Consider the following 14,328-nt stretch of genomic DNA (forward strand, 5'->3'; position numbering starts at 1 on the left):
TTGACCATGTAGATCTTTTAAAATTTGTTTTGCTGCACCTTTTCATAAGGAATCTATATTGAACTTTAGTAGCCTATCTAGGCCAGAAGCCAAGCCAGATACTTGCCATCACACATGCCTACAGTACCTGTAGACTTGGGCAAATTTCTCTTCTTGAGGTCTCCCAAATATCCTGAGCTTCCTGCACTTGCCAGGAAGTGACATTCTTTACTCACCTGGGAACTCTGTAAGCAAGGTATTAGGCCAACATTTCCAAGGGGCTTTATGCTTCCATGTGTCATAAAGTCAGCTTCAGTTCCTTAAAGCTGTTTGGTCATATCCAAGTCTATTCATGTCTCTCAAAAATGACATTCCAGTCAAAGCCTAGGTAAAATAACCAGTGTTTCCAATGGTGTCCTGTTGCAAGGAGAACAGATTCTTCTTGAACTTCTGCAAATGACTATGATTGCCATAGAAGAAAGAATACTCACTGAGAGTTTTCTGAATTTCAGGGGGCTTAGGTAGACAGAAAAGTTAAATGCTTCAGTTTGTTTACAAATGAATACTTTATCACATTTCTGTAAATCATAGATATTTTAAGGGAAAATGTCCTTAATCCAGAAGAGCAAACATTAGAGAACCAGCAGTGTTTCAGACAAGAGTCACAGAAGTTATAATCATCTTCAGTTCATTTAATTTCATGTTAGTAATTCTTGTTCAGTTTGAACACAGCTTTTAATTAGTTCTGGAAATTATTACCCATTTCAGTTTTATGATTTTAAAAATATAAAAAACCTGTATTTGTTCAAAAAAAGACCTTTTTATGAGTTTCCTTGAAGATGAAACTTATTTTGAAATGACAAATTAGGGGCGCCTGGGTGGCGCAGTCGGTTAAGCGTCCGACTTCAGCCAGGTCACGATCTCGCGGTCCGTGAGTTCGAGCCCCGCGTCAGGCTCTGGGCTGATGGCTTAGAGCCTGGAGCCTGTTTCCCATTCTGTGTCTCCCTCTCTCTCTGCCCCTCCCCCGTTCATGCTCTGTCTCTCTCTGTCCCAAAAATAAATAAATGTTGAAAAAAAAAAATTTTAAGAAATGACAAATTATAATTGATAAGGAAATTCATTTATTTCTGTGACACAGAAAATTTCAGTAATCAAAATGTTAAGCGATGGTCTTACACCAGAACACATTAAAACTCAGGAATTTCATTTATGAATGTATGTATGTATGTATGTATGTATCTATCTATCTATCTATCTATCTATTTATGTATCTATTTGTATAGTTATAGCATTTACCCAAGCAATACAACCTAGGGCTTATCATGATTTGTTTGATAGTTCTTTCCAAGTAACTTAACATACCAAACAAAAGGTCCTAATTGGTCAAAAAGATTTTATTTACAATTTAAATCTTGAGGAAATTTGTTGAAGAACCTGAGAAAGTTTAAAGCACATGCCTGAGTAGGATTATAGATCATTACCAAACTTTAAAAGTTCAAATTATTTAATCAAGTGACAATAAGAGATTCCAAAGGCAAATATGTAGGGTTATATAGTTGTTAGCAAAACTTAGCCCCTTTAATATTGAGAAGTTTAAACCTTAATAAATCAAAGACCTCATAAAAACAAAACATAGAAACTGGGTTTTTTTGTTTTTTATTTTTGGCAGATAAAGACGAAGAGAAAAAAAATCTTTGTTTATATTTTCTTATCAAGAGCAGACCAACAATCCAAGAAAAATGTCTTTTCAACCAAGAGAAAGCAAGCAGACTTTCGGTCTAATGCCAATACTTGTAAAATCCATTCATTTCAACCTTAGTCCATCCTTACCACACGTGAAATTCCTTTCCAAAGATTTCCCTTCACAAACCTTCTACAAATTTCCTTTACATTAGTTTTCATCCCAAGCCTTTTCCCTCCAAACAACCAGTCTCATTTGAGGACAAAATTATTTTCTTTTACCTTCAACAAAAATGTATTCCCGTTTCTTAGATCTTTCTTACACATACAGAGTTGCTTCCCTTATTTCCATCAGTCTTACATTTTGCAGAATTTTAAGTCTTAGAAACCTTAGTCTCCAGTGAAAACTAAGCAGTAACCAACCAGTTCTGAACTGTTATACTGTAATTCTTTAGATGGTAAATTTCTGAATCAGTTAAGCACAAAGCATGTTTTTTCCGACTGATTTAAATATCTTTAGTTTCTCTGCAGTAAGAAGCCAAAAACACAAACCTATGTTCATTTAGTATTTTATCTTATTTAGAAAAGACCTAGATGTCCAATGAATTCAATCCAATTTATCATCTAAGCAAAACGTTAAAGTTTCAGGTTACCAAAGACTTTGATAGCTATCTTCATAATTATCCATAAAAACTTTGAGACAGACAAAATTAACCATCATTTTAAGTCATCCTTTTGCTAACAAATTGCAGCAGAGATATCACAAGCTTATTTGACATTCAGTAAACCTAGGTAGAATAAAAGTTTCAACTAGTTTAAATACCAAATTATATTCTACCTGGGTCTGCTTAAAAGTCAATCCATTTTTTCCCCTTTCTTGATTTTTATCTGGAGTACTGGTGGGGAATTCTGAAGTAGGCGATGTTAAGTCCAAAAGTGTGCTCTTTGCTCCTTGACATTGAGGGTGGGAGGAAGACCCAATGGTGCTGGAAGCACAAGGATGGTCAAGGAGCCATTTATGCAAGCTGCACCCAAGGTGGTTCAGAAACAGGAGGAGGAGGAGGGAAAGGCTGAAGGAGGTGAGGTGCTCCCATGAAGGCTGGAGGCCGATGAAAGTCCAGAGGGCAGAGAAAGGGGTTTCCCAGTCTTCCCAGGCAGATAAGCAGATGCAAGTTTTTTCCAGCAACAAATGGAATTTAGGGCAGACCATGTCAGGCCTGAGAAGACAGGGAACTTCCCTGAAACAAAAGGAGTTTCGGTAACTGCTTGGGAATATTCCTTAAAGTCCCTGTCCCAAGGTAGACTAACCACAGTTGGCTCCAATTTTAGCTATTAGCCTCAGAAATGAATGAGGGAGAAGCCCCCCATATACCGCTAATTTAATCTGGGTCTATTCGGTGGAGCAGTGAGAGATAGTGTCCCCTTCCTTAGGGATGGCCTGTGTTTCCTGCAGCAACCTGGGTTTTATTAGGAGGAGGCCTGTTTAGACAATTGTAATCCAGTATGTCAGGATGGAGTTTATCAGCTTGGTTCTGCAAGAGTTCCTTAGGTCTGGGCCCTGATTTAGAACCCTAAAGCCCTGGGCCTAGAGTACCTCTGTCTATTTGCCCTGTTTCCTGCAGGAGAGATATAATTGATAGATCCTACTGAGGCCATGCAGTGTTAACAGGAGATCAGTCCTTTCTTAAATTTTGCAATCTGAATTGTTTCCAGTGGGTTAAAAGGCATTCCAAGGGGGAGTCCTTAGGAACGGAAGAAGCCTAGAGAAGGTCTGTTACCAAAAATCCCCACTGACTCCCTGGTGGCGTCCCATGCAGGATATGTCAGAGGTTCCCGGTGTCACGAGCCACCAGAGGTGTCCCTTGAATAACAAATCATTATTGGTCACTGTTCCACTGTAAAGGCCCTGTAGGGGGAATTACTTGTGTCCCTTCACTTCTCCATTGCATTGTAGAATACAAGTGGGTACTGGTGAATGGACCAAAATACCATGCTGTGCCGTACCATTCAGGCTGTGCCAGGAAGGCTGTGAAGAACCCATCGTTTTTAACCTATGGAAAACATTAGAAAGAAAAGTTTTACAAGGGGGAGTTACCTAATTTTATAATTTAAGTAGTTAGTAGGGGACATTCATGGAAAACAGTAAAGATAAGTAGTCTTTTACAGCCAACTTCTCTAGGAAATGGTGCCTGATTTGGCTTTAATTCAGTTGGGTACTGGTTTTGGCCATTTTCAAGTGGAGGTCTTGCAGCCAGAAGTGGCTAGACCAGGGATGTGGAAGGGATCACATTAGACCAATGAGGATGTAACCTCACACGGGAGTCTGAAGATTGCCAGTTGTTCTGGTGACTTAGGTGGCTGTCCTGTTCTCAAGACAGGAATAAGGACAGGAATAAAGAGAGGACATCAATGTTCTGGGTCTTATTTCCATTCTGGCCAGGGTACTAACTTCCAGCCAAAAAACAGACTTCCTCGTCCCTGTATAGTAGCCGTGGGCGAAGAAGATTGCAGCCTGAATAATCGACATGAAATGTTCCAATAAGATGATACTCCTTGGCATGCCTGGATGGCTCAGTTGGTTAAGTGGCCGACTCTTGATTTTGGCTCAGCTCACGATCTCACAGGTCTTGATTTTGAACCCCACCCTGGGCTTTGCACTGACAGCACGGAGCCTGCTTGGTATTCTCTCTCTCTGCCCCTCCCCTGCTTGTGTTCTATCTTTCTGTCTGTCATAAATATATAAATAAATAAACAGTAAAAGAAAAAAAAAAGGCCATACTCCTTGAAAAGCCCCTGAAATGAAAGTAAAGGGAGAGGAAAGGAAGTACTCACTAAGTTCGCACCGAGGCTCAGAGTCCAGATGAAAAGACTCAAAGCCTCACTTTGGGTGCCAAAATGATGTGGTTTGAAGTGTTGGGGTTTGGATCTAATGGTTAAGAAAGAATTGAGATGTCTTTGGTGCAGAAAGGTGGTTTTATTAAACAATGGCAACAATACCATGAGCAGAAAGAGCTGCACTGGGGTTGTGAGGAGTGACTGATTATATAAGAATCTATCCCGTGGACGGAAGGGTGATGTTAGGGCTCCAGGAAATTGAGTCTGTAGGTTTCTGGAGATTGCTTTTTTCTTTTAAATCATTAAGACAGTTGTAAACTGATGGAGTCTCTGGCCTGCATGATCTTGATCACTATCAGTTAACCATTTGTTTTTCCCTTTCCTTTGTTCTTGGCCATCCAGGAGTGCCTGAGGAATATCATAGATACCCACCTTGGTGGGTAGTGGTTGTAAAGTGTTAGCTTGTGTTTTGCCCTCAGGTTGCCTTTTGCTCCCTCATCAGAGGCAGGAGAGCTGCAGGAACAGCAAGTAGGAGTTCCTTTTCCGTGGCTAAGAGCAGACAAGTTCTCTAAGAAGGAAGAGTAGTTTATATAGTTAAAATATTAATGCACAATTTAGAGGAAATTTTGATTCAAAACACAGATGAAATGGTTAGTTTGGGACAGGAGAAAAAAATCAGGAAAAATACAGATCAGTTTATGTGGAAGGAGAGTAAGAGGGATCTGGAATCTAAGGGACAGTTAGGTGGTGAAGTCATTTGCTGAGAATAAGGATAGTGGGACTTTGTAGGGGGATTTAAATCTATTCTCTGCATAGAAAACTTGCTAATAGTATGAATTTTAAAATAATTTAAAAGTATTTTAAACTAATCTGTTCCCTTATTGATGGGCATTTGCTTTCTAACATGGTTATGAAGAGTCCTGTTGTCAAAACTTTGTGTACACAAAATTATTTCTTCACAATAAGATCTTCTGTGTAAAAAGTGTATGTTAGAGTATGCTGATTAAACTGTGTTTGAGTTGTATTGCCAGGAATCTTGGGGCTAGTTTACCTTCCCACCAGTAGTGTACAAAGACTGGCTGACCCTGTGCACACAACCTGTCACTGGGTGTTCATGTTTTTGAAAAGTTTTCTTAACATGATTGGTGAAAATTTTATGACACTTTAATTTCTTAAAATTAATCATTTTAATGGGCTTATTGGTCATTTTTATTTTATGATTTGTCCCCTTCATTTTGGGAGCAGGGGTTGACTGCCTTTTCCAGATTTTTCTCTTGATCAGTCATTAGGCCACAACACAAAATTCGAGGCAACATTCATACCTGTGAGTATAGTGGTAGGCCACACCATTCACTCGTAGATTCTATAAGCAATGAATGAATCTCAAGATTCATTAAGTGATGGTGGAGTACTTTGGGAAGATTTTCAGGCCCGTATCTACGTTTTTTTCTTTTTTCTTTTTGGTAACCATAAAATTATAGACAGTTTAGAGATAGAAGAGACCTGTCATGTGCCTAGTCTGATCTCCTAGTAGAGCAATGAAACCTATCATGAGAGATTAGAGGACTTGCTCAAAACTTTGCAACAATGAGAGAACTTGGGAGTGAACCTGTTCCTGGGCTATTGCCTTCTGAATCCATAAATGAATGTGTTACTCTTCAGTTAAAAGGTAACTCTCAGCTTTTTAATTTTTTCATTTTCTTTACATTCACAATCTATACAGTGAGAAGGGTTGTAAGTTATGCATTTTTATGCGTAACCAAACCCTATCTGTGTAATAATAGGATGTTAAGAAAAAAATTTGGAAATCACAGGAACAGTTACATATTAATTATTTAGCCGGTTTTTTTTAAACAGTGATTTGGCAATAAATATAAACATATTTCAAAACTTAGAATGTTGGTTGGTGTCTGCAGTGTTATCTAAAAGCAAATACTATCTCGTGAGATAAATCTGTAAATAGTGCTGAGAATAAGCTTAAAAAAGAGGGATTTTTGTAAATATTGGATATCTTTGTGCTTGAGAGGGAAATTTTGCAAATACAAAGTACTAGAATATTTGTGAAAGAGCAAACAAAATAAAGGAAAGCTGTAATATGCTTGCTCAAACTTTTGAATTTTTAAGCTGAATTTTTTAATGATGCCATATCACCCGAATAAAGTAAGAAATAGGTTTGACAAGGCTTAAACTTTAAATTTTTTTTTTTCAACGTTTATTTATTTTTGGGACAGAGAGAGACAGAGCATGAACGGGGGAGGGGCAGAGAGAGAGGGAGACACAGAATCGGAAACAGGCTCCAGGCTGTGAGCCATCAGCCCAGAGCCTGACGCGGGGCTCGAACTCCCGGACCGCGAGATCGTGACCTGGCTGAAGTCGGACGCTTAACCGACTGCGCCACCCAGGCGCCCCAAGGCTTAAACTTTAGTAGGACAGTCAGGTGAAGCATGGATTGTTCTTAAAATTAAGCTTCATTTCATTTTTCCCTTTTATTTTATACCATCCTGATGACTAGTGAATCCTTAAATTATTACCACCATTTAATTTCTTTGCCACAGTAAATTAACATTTGAAAAATGGCAGGGGAATGCTTTTTTGTTTTTGTAGTTTTTGTGGATTTTAAAGTTTTCCAGTGTCCTTATAATATTTTGAACTAATGTACATATTCTTTCTTCGAAAGTTTTAAGATAAAAACAGTTATATACTATATAATAACGTTTCCTCCACAGTATTCTTCCTCTAGTTGACTGTGGGTTGGCAGATTCCTTGCTCTGCTGTTATCCTTGAAAGGACATTACTTTGGTAGCTAAAAAGCATGGGCTTTGAAGGCTTAGTGCTTTGGGTTAAAATCTCAGCTCTCCCATTGCTGCCTCTGTGATTTCATTTTTTTCTTTATCTCCCTCCCTCTCCTCTCTTTCTCCCCTGTCTCTGTCGTTCCTTATAGTGGGAGTGTGGTATTTAAACTTTCTAAGCTTCAGTGTCATTATGTGTAAAATGGCCATACCTGTTGTCACAGGATTATGAGAGTTAACTGAATTTATGAAGTAACGTCTGGCCAAAATAAGGTTTGATAAATGATAAGGGTGTGATAATTATGTCAGGTCTTGTTTTTTTAAAGCAGTTATAGTCATTTATTCATTTTATTGCTTTGCAGGAAACATTTGTGAATTATATTTTGTTTGGTAAATAATGTAATTGAGCAGATTCTGAGTACAAGAGTACTTCATGGAAAGTTCAGGAAAAGAAGGTAGTTATCTTTATCTTTTTTAACCCTTTATGTGCTGGTCCACTAGAGTAGACATTAGAGGTATGCAACAGAAGCCCAGCCCTGCCCTGCCATTTAGGAGTCTTTACTTTGAGGAGAAAGGCAGGCCATAAGCACAAATACTATAAATATAAATACATATGTAATGTGTATTTATACTATATATGTGTACATAGTCTGGATATCTGAGTGGAGGGGGTAGTGCAAACATTGAGTGTTATAGAGGTTCAGAGAAAGTAAAAATCACCAAGAGCAGGAATTGGGAAAGGCTTTTAACAAAAAAGGTAGTTCTTGAAAAGGATAAGCGTGGCTAAGTTATTCTAGGTAGGAAGAAGCTGGAAGCAGGCTTGTCCATATACTTACTTAGTGCACATGCTTTTTATGTTCCTAGAAGCAGGTATAGGTACCAGGCAGAAATGTAGGAGAGTGGATAGACAAGGGAGTGATTATTGTTTTGGGAGTCATTTGCCTGGAAATGTTTACCACAGCCATGAATGGATTAGACACAGATCAGAGGGTCAGTGACCAAGACATGGGGAGGCAGCAGTCAGAAGTGGAATCACTGAGGGAACTCAATAGTGGCCTGCAAGACTGCAAGGAAAACCAGAACAGAGAAGCTTCAGGACAAGGGGGCTTTCAGAAGTTGGTATGTAACAGGGAGAAAGGAAAAATTAATTGTAATAGGCATGTAAAGGGGCTAGAAAAGGTCTCTCTCTCTCTCTCTTTTGTTGTTTCTGGATATTTTCTTTGTTCTTAGAAAAGGGCATTTAATTTTGGTAGACATTAAAACTATTTCCGAAGCACTTTATGAAAGTGTGTGTTGTGAAACTCTTCAGAGCTTGTTTTCCACCCTTTGTACAGTAAGAGTCGAGAAAAGTGAATCTTCAGTATGTTGGCACTGTTTCTCAAGTTTTTCTCAGGAAACAGTTACCTTTTTTTTTTTTTTTAAACATTGATGAGGGAGCAAAAGGCAAGCTGATGGCAGAGCATAAGCTAACCTCCCACTCCCGCAGGTGGGGATATGTGTGACATTCCTTAGGGACTCGTGGACGCCCAAGAACAAAGGAAAAGGAAAATCAAATGGTTAGAGATCACAATCATGCAGGACAGAGTCTCCATCAGTTTGCAACTGTCTTAATGATTTAAAAGAAAAAAAGTAGTCTCCAGAAACCTAGACTCAATTTTCTGGAGCCCTAACATCACCTTCCCTTCCATAGGATAGAAAATCTTACATAATCAGTCACTTTTCACAACCCCAGTGCAGCTCTTTCTGCCCACGGGTCCTGTTCCCATTGTTTAATAAAACTATCTTTTTGTCCCGAAGAAGTCTCAAGAATTCTTAGCTGGTGACTCTAAACCCCACTACTTAAAAATTACATCAGCACCATTGCCACATTTCATTGTTTGTTTTGGTTTTGGCATTTAGTTTACTTTTGAAACAAATGCTTTGTTTTTTTCATGAATTTTGATAACTTTTATATTCTATGAAGAAAATTCTTTAGAATTTATTTTGTGGCCTAAGGAATATTGTAGTATATATATAAATGGCCTTGAAAATGAGGCTTGACTGACATTTTGTCACGGTTATTTTGTTTTATTTGAAGGATTATAGTTAACTCTTGGATCAACTGATAAAATTGACAAAAACTTGTTTCTGGGGTGACCTCTCAGTTTCTTTTTGAAAAATGTGTTTATTTTTAGCAGATTTTCTCCCTTACCTCCAAGAAGTACAATTCCTTTTGTGTAAGTTAATATACTAATGTCTTTTGATTCAGTGCTATTGGACTTTTGGAACATTTGAAATTGGTGTTGAGGTGTTTATTATGTATATCTGCCCTCTGCTGGTGAAAATGCATTATTGCTCTTAATAGCTTCAGTAATTTATTTGAATGAAGCAATACTCTATATCAACAGTGACCATAAAATTACATTTGGAAAAAAATACATTTATCATTTGAAAGGAATATTTTTTTAGGATAGTCCTGTGTAATGAATTATTCTGCCTAAAAGGCCAGTAGTGTCGTGGGTGAGAAATGCATACCCACTACACTAATGATTATTTTTACATCGTTTGTGTTTGTATTCTTCTTTGAAATTTTTTGAAATTTCTAGACCTATTCTGTCTAATGTGGTAGCCAATAGCCATATTTGGCTATTTAACTGAGGTTACATTTTCAGTTCCTTATTCCCACTAGCCACATTCAAGGCTTAATAGCCACCTGTGGCTAGTAGCTACCATGTTGGACAGTGCAGATTAAAGAATGTTTCCATATCACAGTTCAATCAACAGTGTATTCTAATGTTTAAAATTTAAATAACAAGGATTATTATTTTAATGAAGTAGTTCTTACAGTTGCAATGAATTTCTTTCTTTGCCATGTACCTTTGGATGTGTAATGATAGTGATACTGGTTTTGATTTGCATTTCCCTAATAGCTGATGCTTTCAAACATCTTCTCACATGCTTATTTTGCCATCTGTATGTTCTCTTCAGTGAAATAAATGTTTTTTTATTTCTAATAGAGTTTTTTTTTTTTTTTTACTGTTGAGTTTTTTTATACACTTAAGACTTTTTTTTTTAATTTTTTTTTTTAACGTTTATTTATTTTTGAGACAGAGACAGAGCATGAACGGGGGAGGGTCAGAGAGAGGGAGACACAGAATCTGAAACAGGCTCCAGGCTGTCAGCACAGAGCCCGACACGGGGCTCAAACCCACAGACCGCGAAATCATGACCTGAGCCGAAGTTGGCCGCTTAACCGACTGAGCCACCCAGGCGCCCCAAGACTTTTTTTTTTAAGTTTATTTATTTTGAGAGAGAGAGAGACAGCGCGAGTGGGGGAAGAGCAGAGAGGGAGGGAGAATCCCACACAGGCTTCAAGCTGGCAGCACAGACCTGTACAGGGGGCTTGAACTCAGGAAACCCCAAAATGATGACTTGAGCTGAAACCCAAGAGTGGGATGCTTAACCTACTGAACCACCCACATGCCCTCCCCCCCCCCATTGTCAAGATACTATTGAGTTTTGAAAGTTCTTTATATATTTTAGATACTAGTTTATTGTTAGATATGCATATATTTTCTCATATTCTGTAGCATGTGTTTACATCCTTTTCACACGGTCTGTTACAGTTTTGATAAGGTCCAGTTTATTAATTTTTCCCTTTTATGGATTATGTTTTATGGCAAGTCTGAGTACTGTTAACCCAAATTCTGAAGCTTTCCTCCTATGCTCTTTCCTAAAAATTTTACGATTTTATATTTATGGCCATGATTCATTTTGAGTTGTTTTTGTATATGATTCAAGTTATGAATCAAAGTTAATTTTTTTGCATATGGGTTTTCAGCTGTTCCAGCACCATTTCTTGAAAAGATTATCTTTGAATCTCCTTTGCACCTTTCTCAAAAAACCGTATGTCTCTGGGAGTAATTCTGGATTTTGTTATGCTCCATTGATTTGTTTACTTTTATGCTAATATTACAATATCCATGTTACTGTAACTTTATAATAAGTCTTGAAGTTAGATAGTGTAAGTCTCTAACTTTGTTATTCTTTTTCAAAGTTGTTGTTGCTATTCTAGGTTCCCTGAATTAACATATGAATTTTAAAATCAGTTTGTCAGTTTCTACAAAGTAATCATCTGGGCTTTTAATTGGAATTGCTTTGAATATGTAAATTCATTTGGGAGAAAATTGACATCTCTAACAGTATAGAGGCTTTCAGTCCATGAGCATATATATCTCTCCAATTATTTAGATTTTATTTCTTTCAGCAATATTTTGAAAATTTCAGGATACAGGTCTTTTCTCAGATTTATTTATTTATTTTTAGAAATTAAAAATTTTTTACTGTTTATTTAGTTTTTAGACAAAGAGACAGAGTGCCAGTGGGGGAGGAGCAGAGAGAGACAGAGACACAGAATCTGAAGCTGTCCACACAGAACCCAACACAGGGCTCAAACTCACTAGCTGTGATATCATGACCTGAGCCGAAGTTGGACGCTTAACTAAGCCACCCAGGTGCCCCTTGTCAGATTTATTTTTAAGTAGTTTTTATTTTTAAATGTTATTATAAATGGATTTTTTAACATTTCAATTTTTGATTATTGTTGGAATATAGAAATACAGTAGGTTTTTGCATTTTTATCTTGTATTCTGCAACCTTGCTAACCTCATGTATTTGTTTTAGTAACTTAAAAAAAAAAAATAGATTCAGATCTCCTACCTAGCTGATTTGTTATCCTCAAATAAAGACAATTTTTACTTCCTCTCCAATTTGGATGCCTTTACTTTTCTTTTTCCTACCTTATTTCACTAGCTAGAATTTTTAGTAAAGTAGGAGTGGTGACAGTGGACTGACTTCCTTGTCTTGTTCATGATGTTAAAGGAGAAAGCATGCGCACTTTCGCCCTTAAATATGTGTTGACCAAAGGTTTTTCACAGATTTTCTTTTGTGGAATTGAGGAAGTTCCCCTCTATTTTTAGTTGTCAAGACTTTTGAATATCAGAAAGGGATGTTGAATATTATCAATACTTTATCTGTGTATATTGAGATCATAGTTTTGTTGTTGTTCTTTAGTATAGGGAATTACGTTTAATTTTGATTGAATGTTAAACTAACCTGCATTCCTGGGACAAACCACACTTGGTCATGATGTATTATCTTTTTCATATATTCCTGGATTTTGTTTGCTAAAACTTTATTAAGAATTTTTGCAAATATCTGTGAAGGGTATTGATCTTTAAGTTTCATTTCTTATGATGTCCTTGTCTGGTTTTGGTATCAGGGTTATGTTGGCCTCATAGAATGGATTGGGAATTACCTCCTACCATTTTGTCCCCCCCCCCCCCCCCCCGCCCAGTTTCCTGAAGACTTGTGTAGAATTTGTATCATTCCTTAATTGTTTGGTAGATTTCCCTAGTGAAACCATCTGGGCCTAGAAGTTTTGCTGGAAGGTTTTTAACTATAGATTCAATTTCTTTAATAGATACTGGGTTATTCAGGTTTTTTTTTGCGGAAGGAGCTCATTTGTGTCTTTCAAAGAATTGGTGAATTTCTTAGCATAAAGTTGTTCATAATATTTACTTGTTATCTTTCTAATATCTGTAGAATCTGTAGTGATGCCACTTCTCTTATTCCTGTTATTGGTCATTTGTGTTTTATCTCTTTTTCCTAATCATTTGGATTAAAAGATCTATCAATTTTAATAATATTCTCAAGGAATCAACTTGTATTTTCATTGACCTTGGTTTCCTTGTTTTTTGTTTCATTGATTGCTGTTGTCTTTAAGTCACCTTTGCTTTTGAAAGGTATTTTAGCAGGTAAACAGTTCTCAGTGGACAATATTTTACTTTCAGTACTTTTAAGATATTGTTTCACTGTCTTCTAGCTAGCATTATTTCTGATGAGAAAATTGTCATCATTGTATTTGTTCCTTTGTACATTATGCATTTCTTTCCCCCAGTTGCTTTTAAGATGTTTCTATTCATTTGTAGTTTTAAGCATTTGTTTTAATGTACCTTGGGTGATTTTCATGTTTATTGTCTTTAGGTTTTTTTGATGTTTATGGTCTTCAAATAATTTGGAAACATTTTTGCAACAAATTAAAAGAAAATTAAAACATTTGATTATAACTTTTCATGCTATAAAATATTTCATGTTTCAAAGATCATCTAATTCTGTTTTCTCTTGTTGAACACATGTTAATTATAGCTTTCTATTCTCAAAGTGATAAAGAATTTGGCTTAATATTTGCATTTTTTCTTTATGCTAAACATGCAACCAAGAATAATATATACCACAGTGTTATTTGTTAAAAATCTTAATATATCAATGTTTTATTGTTTTATTACTGATATCAAAGATAATGGGATTTCTGGGTGGCTCAGTTGGTTAAGCATCTGACTCGATTTCAGCTCAGGTTGTGATCTCAGGATCATGAGTTCAAGCCCTGCATTGGGCTCTGTGCTGGGTGTGGAGCCTACTTAAAAAAACCAAAGAAATAGGGCGCCTGGGTGGCTCAGTCGGTTAAGCATCTGATCTCACAGTTCGTGGGTTCAAGCCCCTTGTTGGACTCTGTGCTGACATCTCAGAGCCTGGAGCCTGCTTCCGATTCTGTGTTTCTCACTTTCTCTGCCTGCCCCCCGCCCCCCCACTCTCACTCTGTCTTTCTCAAAAATAAATAAACATTAAAAAATTAAAAAAAGACAAAAGAAACCAAACCACCTCCCCCCACAAAGATATTAAATGGGCTTATTTAGCCATCTTTATTATTTGTGAACTTGAAAGAAAGTAATTGAACTCTGTAGCTAATTCAGAATATCATTTTAGCCAATAGTTTCTGCCTTCACCATATCAAAGGCTTTTTAAAAGTAACAGTTCTGTATAGAGTCACTAGTTATTTAAATTATTTTTTCCACATTAAGCTGAAAATTGGTATTAATTGAGCCAGCATCTAAAAAAAGTGAAGAAGAAACAAGTTACTTTTCTTTTTTCTTCTTTCAAGTTTATTTATTTATTTTTGAGAGAAAGCACACATGCAGGGAAGGGACAGAGAGAGGGGGAGAGAGAG

At 36.9% G+C, this 14,328-nt stretch overlaps 1 protein-coding gene across 2 annotated transcripts in view; it reads left to right on the forward strand.

Annotated features, from left to right (window-relative positions):
• Nucleotides 1-14,328, forward strand: part of SMAP1 (small ArfGAP 1) — a 202,943-nt gene that overhangs the window by 16,474 nt on the left and 172,141 nt on the right. The window lies entirely within an intron of this gene.

The sequence above is a fragment of the Prionailurus bengalensis genome, chromosome B2 (assembly GCF_016509475.1).
Source record: "Prionailurus bengalensis isolate Pbe53 chromosome B2, Fcat_Pben_1.1_paternal_pri, whole genome shotgun sequence".
Lineage (NCBI taxonomy): Eukaryota > Metazoa > Chordata > Mammalia > Carnivora > Felidae > Prionailurus > Prionailurus bengalensis.